The sequence below is a fragment of the Bison bison genome, unplaced genomic scaffold (genome assembly GCF_000754665.1).
Source record: "Bison bison bison isolate TAMUID 2011002044 unplaced genomic scaffold, Bison_UMD1.0 scf7180017864183, whole genome shotgun sequence".
In the NCBI taxonomy this organism is placed as follows: Eukaryota; Metazoa; Chordata; class Mammalia; order Artiodactyla; family Bovidae; genus Bison; species Bison bison.
This window is the reverse complement of record NW_011494755.1, coordinates 6,600,311-6,624,702: the sequence shown is the minus strand read 5'-3', so window position 1 is coordinate 6,624,702 and position 24,392 is coordinate 6,600,311. Positions and strand designations below refer to the sequence as shown.

The 24,392-nt window shown below is 45.8% G+C and overlaps 1 protein-coding gene across 7 annotated transcripts in view; it reads right to left on the bottom strand.

Annotated features, from left to right (window-relative positions):
* LOC104991163 (paralemmin-2) overlaps positions 1-24,392 on the bottom strand; it is a 517,429-nt gene that overhangs the window by 43,157 nt on the left and 449,880 nt on the right. The window contains exon 1 of one of the 7 annotated variants that reach the window (XM_010843554.1): positions 1,888-2,006. The exons of the other annotated variants lie outside the window; for them this stretch is intronic. The gene's annotated coding sequence lies outside the window, so the exon portion shown is untranslated. Of the gene's footprint in view, positions 1-1,887; positions 2,007-24,392 lie in introns of those variants that run through there. 7 annotated transcript variants of the gene reach the window in all.

The following is a 24,392-nucleotide window of genomic DNA, read 5'->3' as shown; positions in this document are numbered from 1 at the left end:
CCTCTCGCCCCACCCCACCCCAGCAGAGCGTCTTCCGGCCTGTAACACCAAAGGCTTACAGGCTGGTGTTGACCGTGGGAAGCCAGGAGGCGGGCCACTCCCCAAGGAGGCCAGAGACCCAGCTCCTGGCTGACAAGAGGCAGATCTAAGACCCCCAGCATTCCAGGGTACTTACAGCTAAATTTAGACTGGATGGGCTCAGGGATAATGACATGACCCCTAATAGAGAGGGCTAATACTAACTCTGCCTCTAGGGTTTCCTCCCCCCACCCCACCCCATTCCACTGACCTCCTGCCATGAAGCCATTATGGCTAAATGTGACTCTGACAGTCCTAAAAAGAACTTTCTGTTCCTACAGGCTCAGCTTTTCTTTCTGAGAGCTTCTATGGTCTTGGTCAACTTAGCAATCACCCTCCTGCTATTCTCTCTGGCTCAGGTCTCAGGTCCAGGCTTGCAGACGACGGCACAAAAACACTTCTGGAACCCCCTTCCATTGGAAACAAGGCTGGGCTATGTCTTGACTCGATGGCAATCCTGATAAAGAAGTGGTCCCTTTGTAATGTAAGGGGAATCTCCCCACGACTGCAGCCTGCCCTATTAATAGCATCCCCTTCACCCTGCTGAAAAGTCAGTGGCTCAGATGTCAGGCTGCACATCTGGAAGATGTTAAGGTGTGGTTTGATGAACACATTTACAGCTTGGGCTCTCTCTGAAAGAAACGAAAAAGTGTATGTGTGATGGGGGTGTGATGGGAGGAGGCAAGGAAAGAAGCTGTTGCCTCTTCTGCAGCAGCTAGTGAAAGGCTTATTTTCTTCAGTCACTTGGAGACCCATTCCCTACCAAAGGGACTGAGAAGCACTGGGAGATTTCCCCTGAATGAGGCGAGATGACTTATTTCATCTCCAAGAAAGGCAAGTTTTGCTTCTTCCTTGATGGGATACACTCCAAGCTCTTTATCAAGGAGTCCTCAGATGCTCTTCCCACAGAAGACCCTTTTCACTCTGAAACTATCTCATAGAACAGTCCCCCACCTCCAGAATAAACCAAGGTCAAGGCCACAGAGGGAACTCTGGCTCCTGCAGCCTGAAATTTCTAGGGTAACTGATTCTGCTGAAAGCAAGTCCCTGGCTTTAGTCCTGTATAACTTAGCTGTGTCCTTCTTAGTTTTAAAATAGTTCGGGATCTTGGATTCAGGCCTGGCCAACCAGTAATGGCAGACAGCAAAAGCTGGGCTCCACCGTGGACCCGGCAAAAAATCCACAGTGTGAACGCAGAGCCAGGAGCAAACGGTGCCAGAGGCTTTCGAGATTAACTCTTTGTCCACGGATGAGTCCTGTACTTAGGAAGAGAGCTGATGCAGTTTTCTTCCCATAGCCCTGGGTCCCAAGCATATGGGGATACATGTTCCCCCGCAAAGCCTCAAGTCACTCTATGAATGTGCCACATTCTGCAATGGGGGCTTGTAGATTAAATAACAAGATAAACAGTCACCAGGACTGGTGGGCCACTTGGTTCTGATGTGGAAAAGGGGACACACACACACACTCAGGCATGCACAGGCACATACTCATGCACCATCTTCAAAGCATTATCTGGCAAAAAAGGAGGTGTGCGCCTTTGCCCGCGCTGTATGTATGGTGCGGAGCTCCTGCTCTGCCGGTTAGCATGAAAGCTGGGAGTCTGACAAGATTAGTAAGAAAAGGAGCAAGTCTCCTGTCCAAGCCCGGCTGCCCACTCTCTCTCCAGCAGGAAAGGCGTCCACAGCACAGCGCTGCAGTCCCCGCCCTGAGTGCCTCCTCCATAAAGACTCTGGCCTCACGAGGGAACCCTCTCCTTGCAGATCAGAAAGCAAAGGACAGTAAGTTAGGTCAGCAGACTCGGCTTACCCTGCCCAGAGTGCCCGCTTCACACGTCCCCGCTCAGAACTGCCTCTTTTTCCAGGCAGTTTCCTGCGCCCTGGCTCAAGCTGGACAAATTCCTTCTGAGTCTCCTGACAGAAGACTGTGAGGTCACGGCTGGCCCTCCCTCCGCTCCCTCAAAGGCCATTCACACAAAGAAGGACTTTAACCCCCTTCAAAGAGGTCCGGCCCCTCCCTAGCTGGCCCGAGCCTGGAGGGCAGCAGCCAGTCAGCCAGAGGCCGCGCGCTCGTTCACTCCCTGCGTCCAGGGCTGAGTGGGAAGGTGGGAGGCTAGTGATGCTCAAAGGAACCAGTTAGGGCTGTCTTCTTGGAAAGTTAGATATGGGCCTTGGGCAGGCAGGGAATGAATATCTCAGTGATGTTAAAGGCAGCAAAGCAAAAAAAAAAACAACAAACAAACAAACTCACAGATCCTGAAGATCCAGGTAAACAGACTGCATCCAGTTAGAGGAACTTCTTAGGACAGCTTACGTATGTGTGTTTGAGAAGGAAATGGCAACCCACTCCAATATTCCTGCCTGGGAAATTCCATGGATGGAGGAACCTCGTAAGCTACAGTCCATGGGGTCACAAAGAGTCGGATGACTGAGCAACTTCGTTTTAGGGTTTATATATGTGTGTATAAAATAATAAATGCTCACTGTAGAAAATTTGGAAAATAAAAGTCATTCATTTTCCCTCTACTCAGAGGAAGGGAGCTAATCATGCAGTCTCCTTTTAGAAATAGGTATTTCATAGAGTTGAGACCACACTATAGGCAATCTTGTAGCCAAATTTTTTTTTCACTTCACATTATCTCACAAGCACTTTCTATGTCCTTTAAGGGTCAGGGTCTGATATATTTTCAGTGGTTACATTATATCCCATGTTGAAATGGGACAGAACTTGAAGACAGGGATGAGTGCTAAATTCATGGGATGTCTGGGGGGAGTGGTTTCCCCTTTCTCAGGGCTAACTAGTATCTTCTGCCACGAAGAAAAAAAGAAAAGATCCACGTGTGCCTTGGGGAGGCACAACTGCCTCACATACATCCCTCGCTCTTTCACCAGAGAAGCAGACCCTTAGCACAACACACTAAGGCTCATGTTTCGTTAATGAGTGGTTCCCAGCACTGCCTCAGGGTGGACGAGTTTCCACTCACCTGGTCACCCAGAACCCTGGGTTAACCTGCAAAGTCTGGGGCATAATTTAGGGTTTTGGCTGACTGGAAAGTCAATCAGAATCCCAGGGCTATCAGGGCCATGCAGAACTCATTTTCTTCCGTTAAGATTTTAGAAGAGACAAAGAGCACAGAGATTCACAGTGAACTACATAGAAAAAGGAGGACAGATATCAAGTATAGTCCCGTGGGGCCATCTATTTGGGGTCAGTTTGGGAGCAGCCACCCTGGTGAAGCAGCGAACAGTCCAAAGACGGTGGCAGGTCAGCATCGCAGATCCCTGTGACTCTCCCGGGAACACAAGTCTGGGAAGGAGTCACCAGCATGGATGAAGCCCGGGCAGTCTCTTTTGACAAGGAAGCTAAGTGTATGAAATGAAGTCGCTCAGTCGTGTCCGACTTTTTACAACCCCATGGACTGTAGCCTATCAGGCTTCTCCGTCCATGGGATTTTCCAGGCAAGAATACTGGAGTGGGTTGCCATTTCCTTCTCCAGGGGATCTTCCCAACCCAGGGATTGAACCCGGGTCTCCTGCATTACAGGCAGACACGTTACCCTCTGAGCCACCAGGGAAGCTTAATGTTTAGTGTACTTTAACTGTTTACAACATCCACATGACATTTTTAATGAGCTGAATTTTATTTAGAAATATCCGGGAGTTTCTCGGTGACTGGGTGATACCCAAGTCTCCAGGGAGCGCTATGCTATGGAAACTCTGATGTTAGGCTGCCCCGCCCTTTGGAATAACTGGAATGTTCTACTGTAGGGCCAAATACATTTAAAGATGCTACTTAGGGTCTAAAGTAAAATGTGGAGAGGACATCCCAAACCCAGATTGCCACTGCTCTGCTCGGGAATGAGAGAGCAAGGCACGGCCCTCCATGAAGAAGTGATTTCGAGCCAAGAGGCAGGAGTGGTACCAGGACCCACTACATACTCACACCTGCCCCAGTATACCCACAAAGTGTGTAAAAAATTGTTTTAAATCTCCCGTGTTGGCAAAAGAGGAAATCATATGTGCTCTTGCAGCTTCAAGAGCAAGTGGGCTTCAGCGGTTGTGATGTGCGGGCTTGGTTGCTCCAGGGCATGTGGAATCTTCCTGGACTGGGATTAAACCCATATCCCCTGCACTGGCAGGCGGATTCTCAACCATTGTACCACCAGGGAGTACTGCATGTGCTCTTAAAGTGCTAGTACCTAAGTAGCAGATACATTCTTGACTGGAGTTTGAGATGTCATGGTTTATTACACAAACACACAGATATACATGCACATTGTTATGAGTTGAATTGGGTTCCCTCAAACCCAACTTCGTAAGTTGACGTCCTAACATGCTGCTGCTGCTGCTAAGTCGCTTCAGTTGTGTCCAACTCTGTGCGACCCCATAGACGGCAGCCCACCAGGCTCCCCCGTCCCTGGGATTCTCCAGGCAAGAACACTGGAGTGGGTTGCCATTTCCTCCTCCAATGCATGAAAGTGAAAAGTGAAAGTGAAGTCGCTCAGTCGTGTCCGACTCTTAGCGACCCCATGGACTGCAGCCCACCAAGCTCCTCCGTCCATGGGATCTTCCAGGCAAGAAAGAGTACTGGAGTGGGGTGCCATTGTCTTCTCCAGAAGTCTTAACATGCAGGACCTCAAACTACTTCAAAGGTCTTTACAGAGGTTATCAAGTCAAGTGTGATAATCCAGTGTGACTAGTGTCCTTATAAAAAGAAGAGCTTTAGACACAGAGGCACGCCTAGAAAGAATATGAAGCGGCCGGGAGAGAAGACGGGTCCGTCAACCAAGAAGAGGGGTTTGAACAAGCCTTCCCTATAGCCCTCGAAGAAGCCAACTCCACCAACACCGTGGTTTGACATGTCTTGTCTCCAAACTGTGCAACAATAAATTTCTGTTGCTTCAGCTGCCCACTTTGTGGTCTGCTGTCGCAACAGGCCCAGCAAAGCAATACCCATGCTCACACATACGCACACCTGTGCACACACACATATGCACATGCATCACTCATATTGGTACACACCACATACCCCTCCCTCTGGCTGCAAAAATATGGTAAAATTAGGAAAAATGCTCTGTTGCAAGATGCTCCAGAAAAAATGGTTTGTTCTCAGAGGCAGAGGGAGAAATGAAGTTGGCAAGCTAGATGGAAACCACAAAATTACAAACGCAGTCACCTGAGTTGTTAGCAGGGGATGATTCTAGAGGCAGCGAGATGGGTGGGTGGGGGGTGTCTCCCGATGGGAAGGGACAGAGCAGAATCCAGCAGTATCTACACTTCGAGGCTACATGTCCATCCTCCTCCCTCGCATCACAGACTCCACGTTTGGGGGTGGTTTTCTGAGTTTATGAAAACAAACTGCACTGCCAGTTTAATTCTCCAGCTGCTGTAGCCTGATCTGTTTTAGTCTCTGAGGTGCCCTGCACTGGGAGCAAGGAATCGCTTTGGAAACTTGGTCCTGGTTGGCTGGGAAGCAAAGTGCAATTTGTGAGGACCGAGCAGCTGGGGTGGGAAGGTCATCAATGCTACTGCGATCGTCACTCAGCGAAGGTCTACTGCCCGCCTCCTGGGGGCCACCCTGGGTCACACACACTCACATAATTTCTCTCTACCCTCCTTTGACCAGCTGCAAGGTGGAGATCCTCACCCATTCCACCAAGGGGCGGGCCTCAGCCTCAGGAGTCACGCCCTCCCCCGGGTCACACAGCTGGTTGGGAACAGAGATCTGGCTGGAATCCACAAATCCCACCCATGAGGCAGGGCTCTGTCCCCTGGAAGGCACCCATGGCAGTTCAGGATGGAGCAGACCCAGCAAGTAGGCTAAGAATCAAAGGGGAAGAATTAAAAAGCAAATTGCAGGCAGTAACAGACTGCCTTTGAAACCACATGCCTGCTTCTCCATGACCCTAGGAAGACCAGGCTTTTCTTCTGGGTCTGTTTTCTGCTCTGTAAAATAAAGGAGCCAAGCTAGATGAACCCTTCCAACTGCATCTCCTTTCTGCCCCTAAACTCTGTTGTTCTGTGACACTGGCATGGCCCCTGGACAGAGGTGAAGCCCAGGATCGTTCTGAGCCTGGTGACCATGAGGGCAGTGTCAAGAGAAAGCCAGATAGCAGATGGGGGCAGCTGCTTTCTTTGAAACTGCTCAAAACCTTTGCCAAGAGATTTCAAGGATTCCGGGAAGGAACTCCGCTCTGTCTCTGACATTCCCCTGGTCAGAACTTTATCTCTTTAGTTGATGGAGTTTATTCTGCTAAATAGAGCCATCCCATTTATGTACCTTCAGTGTGATAGAATGTTCCAAATGGACTTGCTGAGATGCAGCAGACAATGGAGGGAGAGGCTGGCTTCAAATGGTCCTACCCAGCCTGCTGCCTGGAACTGTAAAATAGGGAGGGGTGAGGTCAGCATGGGGTAGGCACCCTCTCCACGGTGCAGAGAAGATGGAAGTTGGCAGCTTTTCAAACTGCTCCGAGACCTAATTCAAGCAACACGCTGAAGGAAGCTTGGGCCTTCCTTCTGACATCAGCTTCCTCAGATGTCAGCTGGGGCATCTCCACATGTCCTTTCTAAATGGCTATGGACGCCTCCTCCTTTCTGGGCTGCTGCCCTCCCCCCCTTCAGGGGGGTGCCTCCTTCCAGTCCCACCTCCAAAAGGTGCCACATCTCAGCATGGAGCCAAGGGGTTTAAAGGAATTTGCACTTAGACATAAATTTGATGGGAATACTTACAATTTAAAATAGGAGCTGTTTACCCAGAAGAATCTCTAATTGGCTTGAAGTGTAGGGAACTAAGGGACTTCCCAGGAGGCCCTGCTAAAAGAATCCACCTGCCAATGCAGGAGATGCGGGTTCTAGCCCTGGCCCTGGGTTGGGAAGATTCCCCTGGAGGAGGAAATGGCAATCCACTCCAGTATTCTTGCCAGGATAATCCCACGTACAGAAGAGCCTGGCTGGTTACAGTCCAAAGGGTCGCAGGGTTGGACACAACTGAGCGACTGAGCACAGGCACATGGGAAGCTAACATAACCAGACCTTAATTTATCGAGAGAAAAGGGATGATACAGGAACAGAATGGTAACTTCCCTTAAAAGGCTGCAGGAAATCTAGACTCAGTGGCACCTCCTCAGTGTTCAGGACCCTGAAAGCCACAGAGCAGGGGGTGTGGGAGAACACACGAGAAAGTACAGACCACCCATCATGTACCATGGTCGCATTTATTCCTGGAAGAAATACAATTCTACAGAAAAAGGAATCGCTCACCAACTTCCTTGCCCTTCGCCTTTCCACTGCACCCTCTAACCTGCCTCCAGTAGAGATCAAAAAGGCGGCTTTCGAATGGAGGAGAATCTGGAATCGAAATATATGGTATGCTTCATTCCACAACCAGAGGCAGCTAGTGGTGACCATGCATGGGAAAGGGGCTGAAAAGTCTAGAAGGCCAGTACAGTACCCCTAAGCTGGGAACCTCATTTCTGCCCTGAGTCTGTTTTGGGTCCCTCCATCAAGGATCATAGATTCAAAAGGTCCCTCTGTTAGCTCCTTCAGACACTGTACCCTTATCTCCTGCAGGAATACTGGTGCCATTATGGTGCATCTTGGAGAGCAAAGCTTTAGGAGAAATGCATCGATGGCAATTTTGTCTAGAAAAGTAAAAACCTGCCGGCAGTGAAAATGTGTGGTCATTAAAATCAGCACCTGAAAACTGCAATTTGCTGAACTGATGGAATGCTGGTCAAACTTTAGAAAGGATAGTTCCAAAAGTACCTGGCAACCTGGAATGATGCTATATTAATATATTGTGTATAGAGGGGTACAAAGTTCTGGTTAAGAATGGGCTTTGGTATCCAACACACTTGGGCCTCTCTCTGTAAAAAAGGATACAAAACTTCTGCTACCTTAGGGAGCTGACATGAAGTACGATGACCACTAGGGGCTTTGTCCTACAATAAAAGGACTCAGTGAATGGTGGCTAAAATCGAAATAAACTGAGAAAATAGTTACAACATGTCACAAGAGTTTAATATTCATGATTTATAAAGAATTTGTACAAACCATAGGTAAAAGACTAACAACCCAAACACAAAAAATGGACAAAAGACACGGAAAATAGCTGACACACAAAAAATATATACATTATTCTTAGAAAAAGATTCCTAATCCCACTCACATAAAAGAAAAGCTAAACTATGAGATACATTTTTCACCAAGAAAATTAGTTATCAGTAAGGGAAGAAAAAAGTACCCTCGTCCAATCCCATGAAGTTGCACGGCAATTTGGCATATGCATCCAGCTTTAAAATATGCAATGTTCTTCACCCAGTAATTCTACTTTCAAGCATTTATACTCAGGTATAGCGGCATGTGTATAAAATGACCTCTATCCAAAGATCTTCAATGCCACACTTCTTGCAATAATCAGTTCAGTTCAGTTCAGTCGCTCAGTCGTGTCCGACTCTTTGCAACCCCATGAATTGCAGCACGCCAGGCCTCCCTGTCCATCACCAACTCCCGGAGTTCACTCAGACTCACGTCCATCGAGTCAGTGATGCCATCCAGCCATCTCACCCTCTGTTGTCCCCTTCTCCTCCTGCCCCCAAGCCCTCTGAGCATCAGGGTCTTTTCCAATGAGTCAACTCTTCGCATGAGGTGGCCAAATAAAAGACTACAAGTTAGAGGCCTGGACTATCCATAAAATGGAATATTATATGCAACCTTTAAGAGTACAGCTCCCGGCTCTCTGAGAACTGGCATCGAACAATCTCAAAGATCTACTGTTAAGTGACAAGTGGTACAGGACAGTGTACATGCCATGCTACTTTAGTTGTTAACAAAAAATGAAGGTGACCATATAGTTTATATATATTTGTATTAGTTTCTAGGTGTATCTAATGTATATGTAATAGATGTGTGTATGTGTGTTAGTCACTCATTGGTGTCCAACTCTTTGCAATCCCATGGACTATAGCCCACCAGGCTCCTCTATCCATGGAATTCTCTAGGCAAGACTACTGGAGTGGGTTGCTATTCCCTTCTCTAGGGCTGCTGCTGCTGCTGCTAAGTCGCTTCAGTTGTGTCTGACTCTGTGTGACCCCATAGACAGCAGCCCACCAGGCTTCCCCGTCCCTGGGATTCTCCAGGCAAGAACACTGGAGTGGGTTGCCATTTCCCTCTCCACTGCATAAAAGCGAAAAGTGAAAGTGAAGTCGCTCAGTCGTGTCCGACTCTTAGCGACCCCATGGACTGCAGCCCACCAGGCTCCTCCGTCCATGGCATTTTCCAGGCAAGAGGACTAGAATGGTCCTTCTCTCTTGCCTTCTCCCTTCTCCAGGGCATCTTCCCAGAAAGCGTAACTGTCAAAGAGACAACAATGGTTTTCTCTGGAATGGGGTGGACTGGACATGTGAGGTAGCTGTTAACAAAAAAATGGGTGTGAACAGAATTGTACATGACTTAAGTGACTTAGCACGCACACATGCACATATTTATATTAGTTTCCAGGTATGTATAATGTATAAGTACTTTTTTTCACTGTGTTCCCTTCTACACCTTTTGAATTTTCAACCATGTGCATATATTAACTTGTAAAAAAATTAAGTACATTAAAACATAAATAGTGATATGGGCAAGAACTAAAAGGAAATATGGGACCATGATGGCAGATTATACACCTGAAGATTAATCACTTTCTCAAAGCCAAGGATACCATTTATATACATATTATTTGAAAGAATCACATCAATATATTAACTGGTCAACCTTGGAGAATGGGGAAACTCAATGCTGAGGGCAGAGTGATAAGCTGAAGTGAAACATAACTTTTATAAAGGTTTGTATTATTGAGCATGTATTAATTTTATAATTAGAAAAGTAATCACTGAAAGTAATCATACATCAATAAATGTTACAAATTTGACCTTGAAATACATGCAGACTTAAAAAAGACCATCTTGTCTACTTGTTAGGTATTCCAACACCTCTCAATCTCCAATTTCCATCTCCTTTACTCAGCCACGATGGACAAGTGTGCTTCAAACGTGACCTTCCCTGGAGGAAGTTATGCTTTTTATGCTATAATGTATCATATGCTCACACTACACAATCGTGTGACACTGTAATCTGTTATAGATGGACATTTTCCTTCCATGAGCTGTCTATTCCCAGAAAAGTTGTGAAACACTCTATGAGTAACCAAATTCCTCTCTGGGAGTCAAATGTCATAGAGTTTCATGAACTGTGTCACAGACAGGATATGTCATAGGAAAACCCCATTAAAAAGTTTTCCAAGCTCTGATTAGCAAGCAGAGGGCAAGAATTGGAGGCTGACCTGATTTGTTATTCTAAACAAGTCTTTTTTTTTTTTTTTGCGCTGCACTCAATTTAATTGTGCAGTGGAGTCAATCAAGTAGCTTCCCATCCACCTATCAGACAGACATCTGGACAGATACACAAACAGGGACTCAGTGAATTTGAATCAATTTTTTCTGTTCTTGAAATGTAGTTCAAAGCTTTGAGTCAAGTTTTAAAAATAATATTTTGGGTTTGCTAAGTCTAGTCTTCTGTAAGCAAAAACACCACATCTCACTAATGTTTAAAGTATGTCCCAGTAATGCTGCTGGGACTTCCCTGGCGATACAGTGGTTTAAGACTCTGCTTCCAATGCAGGGGGTAAGGGTTCGATCCCTGCCTGGTCAGGGAATCAAAATCCCACATGCCATGGAGTGTGGCCAAAAAAACAAAAAAAATTTTTTTTAGAAAATAAATAAATACAGGGAGTGTTGGGAAGATGGGATGCAGGATAATTCTGCAAAGCAATCTTTAACCCTGGACCCAAGTGCCATTTCTGCCTCGGGATCCCCTCCCTCTGTCACCTAGTTCCAGCCCTCAGGCCAGGCCTGAGCATCTGAGGTCAGCAAGAGGACTCAGCATGGAGCTGGGCCCTCTTTACAAGCTCACCCACCAAGTTCTTCTCCACTCAAAGGCAAGAGATGTCCCACAGGAAGGCTTTACTTCCCCAAGACAACACTCACAACTCTGGAGAAGAACGAAAAGCCCAACAATCAAAGGTACCCCTTCCATGAAATACCTGATGAGCTTGAACAAAACTCAGCAAAAGGATCTACCACTTACCAACAGAAAAGAGGTCTGATCCTATTGAGTCAGGACCTGTGGATTGCAAGGGAACCAGTGGAAGGCTCTAGAAGGTTTAGACTCTCATCCACACAACAGGCCTCATCATCATGCTTATCAGTGTCACTATGAACCGACAGCCTGAAAACTCACAAATGGTACTTTCTTAGGCTTCTTCGAAAGCACAAAGTCAGGCTGTGCAGCAAACAGACCTCCGATCCAATTCACTCTGACTTGCTTGAGCAGGAAGAGAGGACCCCAGGACAGTCCAGATGATCAATTTTGAGTGTACTGCTCTGGATTGGCGCATGCGTTGGGGACACTGGCCTGATGAAGAGCAGGGTGTAAGTGGGTAGCCAAGAAGCACTTTGAAAAGCTCAAGCCAGGCCCATAAAATCTGCTGACTCCACGTCCTACGTGAACTGATGCCAGGGATTCCGTGGGATACTGAGCCCAAACCAAGGGAAACTCCCCCTTGACTCCGAGGACCTACCCTGGTTCTGACTCTGCTCTAGTCCCGTGCTTTAGCCAGAAACAGGGAGCGCCTGTGATACGACCCCCACCACCACTACCTTGCCCACAGCTCTGTGCTTCCCAGTCTCGCCCGGGGCCAGCTATGCTGGACCACATACTGGGAAAGGTTTGGGCAGCCTGAGCCTGGCTCTGCCGGAAGCTGAGGGCCAGTCACATGCTTCTGTGGCTCTGAGTGCCAGGAAGGAACCTCTCCAAGAGAAGAAGAGCATGGAATTTCTCCATCCACCAAGGGGATGCATGATAAACACTGACTAGCAGTTAGTCAGGGCAAGGTGGAGTCACAGAAGGTATTTGACTTTGCACAAAGAAATGTGCTCCTTCCCTTGGCTTACTATCAGCACTTCAGGTCCCATTTCTGAGGATTCTCTCTGCAGGGCTGCGGAATCCCAGGAGCAAGCACTGCGCTTGAAAGCCAACAAGTTATACTAACTATGGAAACAGGATAAAGTCTGAGAACCAGAAACAAAAAAGGGGGGAGGGGTCCCCATTCACTCGCACAGTCTCCGTTCATCCTGTTTACCCTCCAGAGCCCGCCTTTGATCCAGTGGCCAACTGCTGCTCACCAGTTTGCTGCCTTAGTTTTTTTTTTAATCTCCTTATTTTATTTTCTACTTACTTGTGAGTGGCAAGATGATCCAATGGGGAGAACTCAAGTCTAGAGAAAAGGTCACAGTTTGAATCCTCTGGTATCACACAAACTGTGTGATGCTATGTAAGGGATTTTCTCCTCTCTGAAACTTGGGTTACTCCTTTATTAACAGTATATAATGGGCTTCCCAGGTGGCTGGGTGGTAAAGAACCCTCCTGCCAATGCAGGAGACACAGGAGATGTGGGTTAGATCCCTGGGTTGGGAAGACCCCCTGGAGGAGGAAATGGCCCCCCACTTCAGTATTCTTGCAAGAATAATCCCATGAACAGAGGAGCCTGGGAGTCTATAGCCCATGGGTTGCAAAGAGTCAGACATGACTGAGCAACCAGACAAGAAAGGGGTATACTAATTACTGAGGTGGCTGAAAGGGTCTCTCCCCCAGAATTCACATTCACTGGGAACCTCAAAATATGACCTTATCTGGAAATCAAGTCTTTGCAGATGTAACTGATTAAGATGAGGTCATGTCGGATTAGGGTGAGCCCTCAGTCCAGTGACAGGTGCGGTGTTCTGATAAGAGGAAAGAACATACAAAGACATACACAAAGGAAAACTCTATGTGAATACAGAGACGGAAATTGGAGCGATTCGTCTACAAGCCAAAAAGTGCCAAGGATTGTTGGCAACACTCGGAGCTAGGAGGAGACACGAAACAGATTGTCCTTATGTGCCACCAGAAGGAATCAACCCTGATTAAATTTATGGTAATTTATGATGGCAGCAAAGGGAAACAAACACATCTCCCTTCTAAGGCTGTAACACAGATTCCCTAAGAGACAGCACGTGAAAGCAGCTTGTCACCTGCCCAGGGCAGGGGAGGCCCTGGACACAAGGCAGGCAGGTCACTCTTGCTCTGTCCTCTGGCAGCAGGCCAGTAATAGGGCTTTCAAGTTTTGCCAGAGGCGGGTGGCCACAGGGTATGTGCACTTTTGAAAATTCATGGACAAACTGGGGAGAGCAAAGAGATACTTGTGGAATCAGGGCATCCTCAGGTAGCACGGCTGCGGGCAGAAGCACTCGGGAATGCTGGTGATCAGCGAAGACTGAAGCTGCAGTCCTGGAGCTGGCGATGCATATGTGCCTGTCAAACTGGGCAGCCAGGAGACCTCAGGGGTCGGCTGAGGTCGATGATCAGAGGATGAAAACCTTACACTGAGCATTTATGATATACCAGGCATCGGACTAAGCAATCTGAAAGCAGAATCACGTTTATTCCTCAAAACCCACCCTAGGAGGCCAGGCCTCTTCCTAGCGCTGTTGTACAGCTCAGGAAACTGAGACCCAGGGACTTTTAAGTGACTTGTCCCCCAGACATACAGCAGTAAGTGGTGAAGCTGCTGGTCTCAGGAATTTTAACTACCATCTTGCCTCTTGAAGAAGCTGGAACAGTTGGACTTAGCACACGAGAAAGATGAGCCCCAAGATTCTTTGTCTACCTCACCACATATCCTAAATGAATCCTGGAACACTTCCCATGAGCTCGCTGCCTCAGTTGTGTGCCAGTTTCCTTCACAGGAAATAGAACTGCTATGGATGACAGTGGTCACAACTATTAACTGAACATTACGATGTCTAGGCTGGAGAAGGCGATGGCACCCTACTCCAGTACTCTTGCCTGGAAAATCCCATGGACAGAGGAGCCTGGTGGGCTGCAGTCCATGGGGTCGCTAAGAGTCGGACACGACTGAGCGACTTTACTTTCACTCTTCACTTTCATGCATTGGAGAAGGAAATGGCAACCCACTCCAGTGTTCTTGCCTTGAGAATCCCAGAGACAGGGGAGCCTGGTAGGCTACCATCTATGGGGTCGCACAGAGTCGGACACAACTGAAGTGACTTAGCAGCAGCAGCAGCAATGATGTCTAGGCATTTCACTATGCCCTTTACATACATTATCTCAAGAGAGCCACACAGCAATACCCTGAAGTAGGGTATAATCTGTTTTGCAGAGAAAGACATTGAGGCTCAGAGCTTCAACAACTTGCCCAAGGACATAAAGCAACGAAGTGACAGGGTCAAGCTCTAAGCCCTGGTTTGTCCACCTCTTTTAAGTTCACTATAAAGAAGCAAATATTAACATCCTTTTTGCATTCCAAGACACAGGATGTTCCACGGCCCACTGAATCTAAGAATTCACTCTAAGTTCTTAGGTATGTCTCAGCTTAGTCTTAACTGTATCTGCCATCTGCCCCCACTTCAGATGCCTAGACTTCTCTTCTAAAGGCTCAAGGTGAATGACTTTCTCTTCAGTGGAGTGGTTGGAATTCTCTAGATAATGTCTGGCCACTCCCAAGAATGTCTCTCTGACTGGTACACAGTTTGGACCACAATAGCAAGGATCTGAGGGCAGCCAGTCCATTCCGGATGTGGACCCCTCCCCAGGCAAGCAGGGCAGAAGCTGGGGCCCCAAGTCAGGAAATAACAGGGACTAGGCTTGGGGTGGGAGGAGCATTCAGTGCCTTGGGAACACAACCAACAAACATCTCAAGCTGTGAGATGCTAGAAGGCTGATGGAACAGAGAGGTTGCCTTGAGCCCAGATGTTGCTTTGCTGTATTCTAAAACATTCCATCTCCCGTATTTTCCCCCTAAGTTTTTCTGAGCACATCTTATGCAAACTGAGCAAATATAACATCAAGCCATGCTCCCTGTGTTTGTGATTGCAGGCTGAACCTCAGAATTGGTGCAGACAGCTAAAACTCCTGTATCTCCAAATGAACTTACTTACAGAACAGAAACAGACTCACAGACATAGAAAACAAACTTACGGTTGCCAAAGGGGGAGGGCGGGGGGATAAACTAGGAATTTGGGAGTAACATATGTACACGGCTATGTATAAAACAGATAAACAACAAGGATTTACTATATAGCATAGGGAACTCTACTCAGTATTTTGTAATGAGCTGTATAGAAAAAGAATCTGAAAAAGAAAATTTATTTATAAAACTGAATCACTTCGCTGTACACCTGAAACTAACATAACACTGTAAATCAATATTGCAATTAAAAAAAATTTTTTTAAGAGTTAATACCTGCAAAAAAAAAACACAACAATTCCTGTATCTCATCTTGGCAGGGCATGGTGGCCATTAAGAGGGTGGGGAAGGGAGAGAGAGCAAGGCTTTACCTGCAGAAAACTGCAGTGGCACCAAGAGGTTTGTCACGTCCTCACCAAGTCAGCCCCCCTCCATGTCAGCATGCAATGCTGAGAGGCTTCCTTTCAGTAATGTGGCTGAGCCCATTATAAGAAGTATTCTTTAAAATCACTGCTTGATTTCACTCTCTAATTCATGTTTAACAAATCAGGTACTAGGCCAGTTAATTTCAGAGGTTGGGATAGGAACACAAAGGAAGCACTTGAGAGAGCATGAGCTGTTTAAAACATGGAGCCCAGTTAGGTTCACACAACTAGCTTGCCTTCCTCTTTGTAAGCCTGGATCCTTCTATGCAGTACTTAAGAATTCAGGAACATAAATGTACCATAACAACCACTTCTGGGACTGAGGTTCCCAGGGCCAAAGGAAGTCAGGTGTGTGGTCCAGAAAGGCAACCCTAGTTAGTGATCTGAACCCCACCCAGCTGGAGATCAGGAGTGCCACTGTGGTTTGCGTCTGGATCCTCCTTCCCCCACCACAGCTTGGCCCAACTAGGACTGTGATCAGTGTCACTTGGACTATTTTCTAATAGAAACCTTTGAGTCTGGAATTAAGGGCCCTCCACCCTTCTCCAGTATTCTTGCCTGGAGAATTTCAGGGACGGCGGAGCCTGGTGGGCTGCCGTCTATAGGGTCGCACAGAGTCGGACACGACTGAAGCGACTTAGCAGCAGCAGCAGCAGCATCCTTCCCAAACCCGATCTGCTTTCCTTCTTTATTTTTTGGGGCAACGTTGCTGGGTACGTGGGATCTCAGTTCCCTGACCAAGCACTGAAGCTGCACCCCCTACGTTGGAAGCGCAGTCTTAACCACTGGGCCACCAGGGAAGTCCCCTACTTTCCTAAGTTTATCCCTGGGTGGCCCCTCAGACTTGGCCCTTCCCTCCCTCACGTCCAACCTGCTCCCCGATCCATCCCAAGTCTCTGGGTGTGAGAAGCAGCCTTGTAGAATGAATGGCTCTGTGAATCTCCGCTTCCTTCTAGAGGACTTGCTGGGTCACTGCTGGGGCTCCCTGAGGGCAGGGTTCTCCTCACCTGAGCCTGTGAACCTCACTATCAGCCACTGTCAATCAAAGACTGTCGGCACTGCCCTCAGAGGCTTCTGTGTCCCTGGGAGGGTTTTAATGACCTCGACCTGAAACAACACTTCTCAGCCTCCAAGGTTTCTGATGTTATAATAACATGCCATCCCACTGCTGAAACTTTCCCTCCAAATGACAGGTTTATTGCAAACCCTAAGCAGTATTGAAAAGTTGAAGTTTTTGATTTCTGTGAAAAATAAACTCCACACTAAAATTTCCTTCCAGCCCATAGCAAACTCTGAAACCTGTCAATGCTTTAATTCTCAAAACAGAAAAAAAAAGAAAAAGAAAAATCAATCTGGAGGCATATCTTCAAATCTTTCATATACTTTTTTTTTTTTACTGTGGTAAAACATTTATAAGTTGCCATTTTTACTATTTTAAGGGTACAAGGCATTGGCATTCACAATGTTGTACAACCATCACCACAGATTTTTGTCATTACCCCGAAGAGAAACTCTGTACCCACTAAGCAGTTAGGGACTATAATTTTTAAAACATTCTGTGAAGCTAACCACTTTGGAAGCAGAATCTAGGTAGACAGATTATATCTTTGTAGCAAACACAGGGGAAAAAAGACTAGAAGAAAATAAAATAACTATTAATTGCATTAATATTAGGATAGTGGAGTGACCACCCTATTTTGCTTTCTAAATATTTGCAATTAATTTTTATAGCCCCTTGCTGGTCTCATAAGCACGCTAGAAAACTAAAGGCACAATGAAAAAAATAACAGTGAAATAGCTTAACTTATTTAAATGATATTTTCCAGAAAAGTTGTAAATCAATGCCAGTTTGTCAGCATTCGAAAGCATCTGGGAGGAGGAGGAAAAAAAGCCTTGTTCTGACTTGCAAATCCCAAGCACACAATTACAGGTTTGCTGCATCTGCACTATGCTTAAATTCACAATATTGCTAATAGAATTCTAAAAATAGATGGTTCTGTTATACTTTGTTTTTAAAAAATAACACCCGAATAACTTAATAGTATTAGGACCAATTCTTGAAGGCATTAAAATGCTAACTTCTTTGGGAAAGGCTATGGTCACCTCTACCCCAGCCTCAAGTGATCTAAGATCCAATTTCTACAGTGACTTTAAAAACAAAACAAATAACTAGAATACTTTTGCACCTTTGTTATATAGGTGGAGATTAAGCCTTGGCGTAAGAATATATCCCAGACAGATAACGTCAATCAGTGGTTAACAACTCAGAGATAATCCCTTCTTTGAAAAGTCTGTTTTCAGGTGAACCTTCCAGTTGGGTTAATTGACGACTTATCTTCCACTAGGAGCACCGTGCACATCAAAGCATTGTTTAGGGACAGAGCAGAGCAGACAGGAAAGAGGGGCTCTTTAACCCTCAGGGCTAATGGTGGAATTGAATGTTTCCTAATGGAGATAGCAGTTTGCGGTTTAATAAACTCACCATTTGTTTGAGAGCTGAATGGCAACCAATTTCTGTGCTGCTGATGGATGTCTAGGAGCACACGTGCTTGTGTTCACACACAAAACAACACGAGCCTCGGGGCACCTGAGCTGGGACTGAAAAAGCACTGAGCACCCATCCTCCATCTTCCCAGTAGCTTTCCTTTAGCATGAGCCCAAAGGGAGGCTTCTCTTCTCCCCTAAGAGAGGTTGCAGGCTTACATGTCCACCAGAGGTGATGATGGGAGAAGCCTTGAGGTGGTCAGACATACGGTCCCTCCCCTTTAAACCTCACTTCACACTCCCAGAAGCTGCCTTTCTGGATTAGAATCTTCTTCCTGCCAGCCACCTTTGGATCTGGCTCTCAGGACTTCTGGTTTCCTTTGTAGTCAACTCTCTCAGACCTTAGTCACAATCATCTGGGGGTCAGAGTTGTGAGCCTGCTGTGACCCAGAGGATTCCACCAGCATCTTGACCACAGAGAAAACCAGCCTGACGGACCCGAGGTTTACCTCTTCAAAAAAATCTAAACCGTGCTTGCCAGAGAAACACAGTCGTCAATGCAAAAATATGCAATGTAGCCACTTGATAATCTCTCAAATCACTAAGGATCTCAGTGACTTGTAATAATTTGTGTGTTTATGTTGTACGTAAGAGGGGTAAGGGAGTTTGAAAGAATCTGGAGAGGTAAAAAAGAGCATTAGACTAGACAGGGAAATATAGAAATAAAAAACAACTGGACCACACCGCTTCATCAAGCAGAGCCTTCTTACATTAGGCAAGAAGCTTTGGAATAAAAACCAAATAGATGATTGTGCAAAATTAATTAACTAGCAGAGGGAATTTGCAAGTCTAAAAGGATCCTTGTAATAAAGTTAGTTCCTCATGGATTTGCCTGCTGATAAATTTTATGTCTACCTACATTAAAAAAGAAAAAAAAAAGACCAACTCCCTAGAGTAATGAGCTGTGAAACACAGCAGTACTTAGGCATTTCATTAGCCTTGCTGAGCCTTGCTGTTCACCACCAATCAGGAGCAGGAAATGAACAGGGGTCAAATAACAGGGGCTTTAAAACATAGTAATTTGTAGCCACCAAATGGACATTATTAAAAATTAACTCCTAATTATTTTTTTAACGATCTAGTCCTTTAAAACAACTACTACCTGTTAATGACAAAGAAAAAAAGATAGTGCTAAGTCGTGTCCAATTCTTGCAAACCTATGGACTGTAGCCTGCCAGGCTCCTCTGTCCATGGGATGTTCCAAGCAATAATACTGGAGTGGGTTGCCATTAATGACAAAACCTCCCCAAAACTATAGAAAAAGCAGAAACTTGGGTCAAGTGCACTGAAGTTGATTCAACTCCCATGTAGGAGTTACAAAGCAACCAAATTTTAAGTTGCAATAATATCAATACTTAGATGCTATCAGGGAACCATGAGCATAGATTATTGCTATTGTATGGGAACTACAATGCAAGCATTTACATCACACATTCATGCTTTCCTGGTATAAGTGTGCCCTTTCCTGGTATAAATAACCCAAGGGGTTTACTGCAAGCCAGTCTCAAAAGAGCCACAGGACACATGTGTATTCAAGCTTCTGACTTACTATCTTTCGAGGTGAAACTCCAGAAAACTAACCATTAAGAGGTATATAGACCCTTGCCTGAATTTACAGTGTAGAAGGAAGGGATTCTAGCCTTGCTCCTTCCGCCATCTCTATTTCTCCTCCTGTAAAATGGGGATGCTGGGTAGGATGACGCAGTACATCACTTAAGAGACAGTATCACTAACTTGAGCAAGTTGATTCATCTGTCAACTAAGATCTCAATAGAGAGAAAGGGCCCAGATAGTCTCAGGATACCATTTCATACTTCTGAAGCACCAGGAAGATAAAATCAACATTTTGAAGATGTCAACAGCACCCTTATGAGATAGCTTGGAACTATGTTATGTTTCACAGGTAAATCCACAAAGAAACATTATTCCAAGGTTCAAAACATTCCAACCAGGTGCAAAAATCTCAAGGGAGTCCAAGTGTTAAATATTACAACTAAGCAGAAGAATCAGGTTTAGAAACTGGTTTCATTTCACACCTGGGATCCTTGGCTGCTCTCTATCTTGATTCTGCCTTCTTGGAATTCCTAAGCTGAGCACACTCTGCTCATCCCAAATATTCAGGTCTAAGGCATTTCCAGACCATTGGAGCTGATAAACCAAGGCCTTGTATCAGCTATGAAAACCACCCTTCAGACCTTGATAAAAAGAGGCTTCAGAAATGTTGATGCTTAATTTTCAAGTCACTAGAACATAAGCAGATTAATTGTTAACTGTTTCTACCGTGAGTGTTTACTGGGAACACAGAGATGGAAGATTCAAGAACCGCACTTAGGGGAGCTTCAAGTGAGGGACCATTTGTGCTCTGGGAGGAATCTCAAACATTAGCAGATCTGGACCTGTTTCAATATAGTTCTCAGTTTGGGGCTAAATCTCTGAAACCCCAACAATAAATCTGGACAGAATCCAGTTAGAGACTGAACTGAACTCAAGACGTGACACCTTACTGTTCAAAAAAAATTTTAAAAAACAGTTGAACTCTTGTAAATTTCCTAGGCTGCATTTAGATTACAAGCAAGGAGAAAAAAGAACTGTGTCTAAGTGACAAACATACAGAAACATGGGAGCTTCCAGGGGGCAATTTAAGAGGTTCTACTGATTCAGGATGAGACCCTTGAGAAATCCTACAAGATGGCACCCCTTTAGACGGTCAAGGGATCACGGCACAGCCATAAAGGAGATGGGAACAATGGATCCAAGTTCATAAGGCCAAAAGTGAAAGCTGAGCAAGAAAGAAATAAAAACTTAAAATGGATCTTTTGCCCAAAAAGTGAATAATTTCTCTCCATTCAGAAGGGTTCAGTTCTAACCACGGAGGTCTTGGTGCCAGTGCCTCTATAGACAGCAGATCAAATTTCAAACAAAAATAAACCTGTTAGGGGAACTTACATACACAACATGATTCATAAGAGACATTTGCCATCAAGATAAAAATTCAAGACAAAGTAGAAAAAAACAGCCAGAGGGAAAACTGCAAAGAAGAATCTTTGCAACAGCCATACTCTAGGTTCTAATTCCTTTCTAAGCAGAAGTTGCATGAGGTGGAAGATCAAGGCTTTATCAAAAGCTGCATCTTTGGAATTCCCTTCTTCCCTGCTGCTGCTGCTGCTGCTAAGTCACTTCAGTCGTGTCCGACTCTGTGCGACCTCATAGACGGCAGCCCACGAGGCTCCCCTGTCCCTGGGATTCTCCAGGCAAGAACACTGGAGAGGGTTGCCATTTCCTTCTCCAATGCATGAAAGTGAAAAGGGAAAGTGAAGTCCGTCAGTCGTGTCCGACTCTTAGCGACCCCATGGACTGCAGCCCACCAGGCTCCTCCATCCATGGGATTTTCCAGGCAAGAGTAATGAAGTGGGGTGCCATTGCCTTCTGCTGAGGTCTAGAAGTCTGGAAATTTGAAGTGAGGCATGGCTAGCTCTCCTTTTATATTCTTTTCCATTATGGCTTATTACAGGATATTAAATATACTTCCCTTGTGCTATATACTAAGACCTTGTTGTTTGTTTTATACATAACAGTTCTATCTGCTAATCCCCAGCTCCTAATTTGTCCCTCCCCCACTGCCTCTCCCCTTTGGAAACCATAAATTTGTTTTCTGTCTGTGAGTCTGTTTCTGTTTTATAAATAAATTCATTTGTATCATTTTTTTTAGATCCCACATGTAAGTGATATCATTCTTATATACTATTATAATCTCTTTCTTACTATAATAATCTCTAGGCCTATCCATGTTGTTACAAATGGCATGATTGCATTCTTTTTTATGGTTGAAGCTCTGTTTCTAAATTTAACACCACTATTAAGACATGTGAGCTATTCATTTACTTACTGTCTCCCCGGCTGCAACTTTATCATAGACTCCACAGTCTCCATGAGCAGGAGAGCTGGATACTGGGGGGAGGGGAGGGCCCGGTGTGTGGGGGGCGCTTAGCTGCACCCACTCACTTGCTGTGGCAAACGGGTACCTTCTGTGTCTCAGGTGCTGGGCCGGGCACTGGGACACATGGGGAGAACCAGGCATGGAGCTGCCCTCTGGAAATTAATGGGAGTGGTAAAGCAAGATGTTTTTTCGTCACAAATACATGTGAAGTTGCATCTGTTATAAATGCTTGGGGAAAAAGGCACTGGGTTCTTTGACACTCTCTAACAGGGTGATTGAGCTAGGGGAGGCTTTGGTGAGGAAGTGACAACTGAGCTGCCATCTGAAAGATGACGAGTTGACTAAGCCATGGTGAGAACCGAAGCTTGTTCCAGGAAGATGTGAAAGGCCCTGGGGTGCGGGCAAGAGAAGCAAGGACAAGAAACGGTACGAAACATCGGCAGCTGATAAATGGTATTAGGATTGCCACCCCAAAGTATGGTTCTCTGGCATGGGCTTATTCTGAACTGAATGCAACTGTGAAGAGGCAGATGTGAAAAAAAAAAAAAAACTCTCTCTGCTTTTCCCTTATTTGTCCAGAAGCAGGACATCAAGGGCTTCCCAGGTGGTACTAATGGTAAAGAATCCTCCTGCTAACGCAGGAGATGCAAGAGACTCAGGTTCTATCCCTGGGTCAGGAGGATACCCTGGAAGAGAAGTCAGACATGACTGAACACCTATCAACAGCAGCAGCAAGACATCATTTGCAAAGGCGTCCCCCTTCTTCTCTCTACCAGGAAGGACAGAAGTTAATTACCAGAGGCAACCCCAGACCCTCATCAGCTCAGAGATGGCCCTTAACAATTAATAGCCCTGATCTACCAGTGTGTATGCTCAGTCATTTCAGTCGTGTCCGACTCTTTGCGACCCTATGGACTGTAACCCACCAGGCTCCTCTGTCCATGGGATTCTCCAGGCAAGAATACTGGAGTGGGTTGCCATGCCCTCCTCCAGGGGCTCTTCCTGACGCCCCTGACCCAGGGACTGAACCCATGTCTCTTATGTCTCCTGTATTGGCAGGTGGGTTTTTTACCACTGGTGCCACCTGGGAAGCCCAATCTGTCATTAGTCTCCCCATAGACTTGCCATCTCAAATCTGCTAACCCTCGAAGCTCAAAGTCCTTTTCTTTTGTCTTGTCACTTCTCTACAAAAGAATTGTTCTTTGCTAAGATAATACAGAAACTCAAGGTCTAACCACCCCTTTGAGTTACTCGTCACTGAGTACTCCCATGTGTACTGCACGGCATGCACACATTAAAAAATATGGTTCCTTTTCTCTTGTTACCCTGTCTTTTCTCAGTCTAATTTGCAAGACTCCAGCCAAGGAACCTAAGCTGCATAGAGGAAAAGTCCCCCCTTTACCCCTTCCCTGCCTTGGGATGGAGCAGGGGTTTTATGTTAGAAACGATGTCTAGAGAGGTGGATTGGCCAGACCATACAGAATTTGGGTCTTAAGTTCAGGTGCCGTGGAGCATAGGAGTGGTTTATGATGTACCATTTGCTTAGCCAGCCTTGATTTTCTGTCCTGATAGAGGCCTGCTTTCTGGCTAACCCCCAACCAAGCCAGGAGTCTGGTGAGGGAATGGAATCCCAGCGGTGGCCATGCTGTCCTGAGGCTCCGAGAGGCAGTGGTCCAAGGACTTCAGGATTTCAATTCAGTGGTCCCATAAAACCAATAAATTTGAAGCCAGGAGTGAAGTAACACATTTACTGTTAAATGTTTGATCTTGTTTTCTTAACTTAACCTTTCTGATCCAGCTCTGAAGATAATACAAACAAAAAGTATGTGATACCAGGAACACTGGACAGCAAATTTTCTCTCATTTGATAAAATTTATACTCTAATACAGAATAATAAATCTCTGTATTATTTCCAAACACATTGCATTTTTCTATTAGTTCAGTAAACATTGTCTTGATTACAGAAGTAAGCCTTTAGGCACTATTCTGTTAATAAGAATATTCCTGCCCTCAGATGGTGCTAGAGGAGCAGCTGAGGCTGAAAGTGCTGATACAAAGCAAACCGAACTTCAGAGGCAGAAAGAGTGTGAAAGTGTTAGTCGCTGAGTCATATCTGACTCTGCGACCCCATGGACTGCAGACCGCCAGGCTCCTCTGTCCATGGGATTCTCCAGGCAAGAATACTGGAGTGGGGTAGCCATTCCCCTCTCCAGGGGATCTTCCCAACCTAGGGATTGAACCTGGGTCTCCCACATCACAGGCAGAGTCTTTACAGTCTTAGCCACCAGGGAAGCCCTAGAAAGAGCATGGGATTCAGCAATAAACAAAAAAGTTTTTG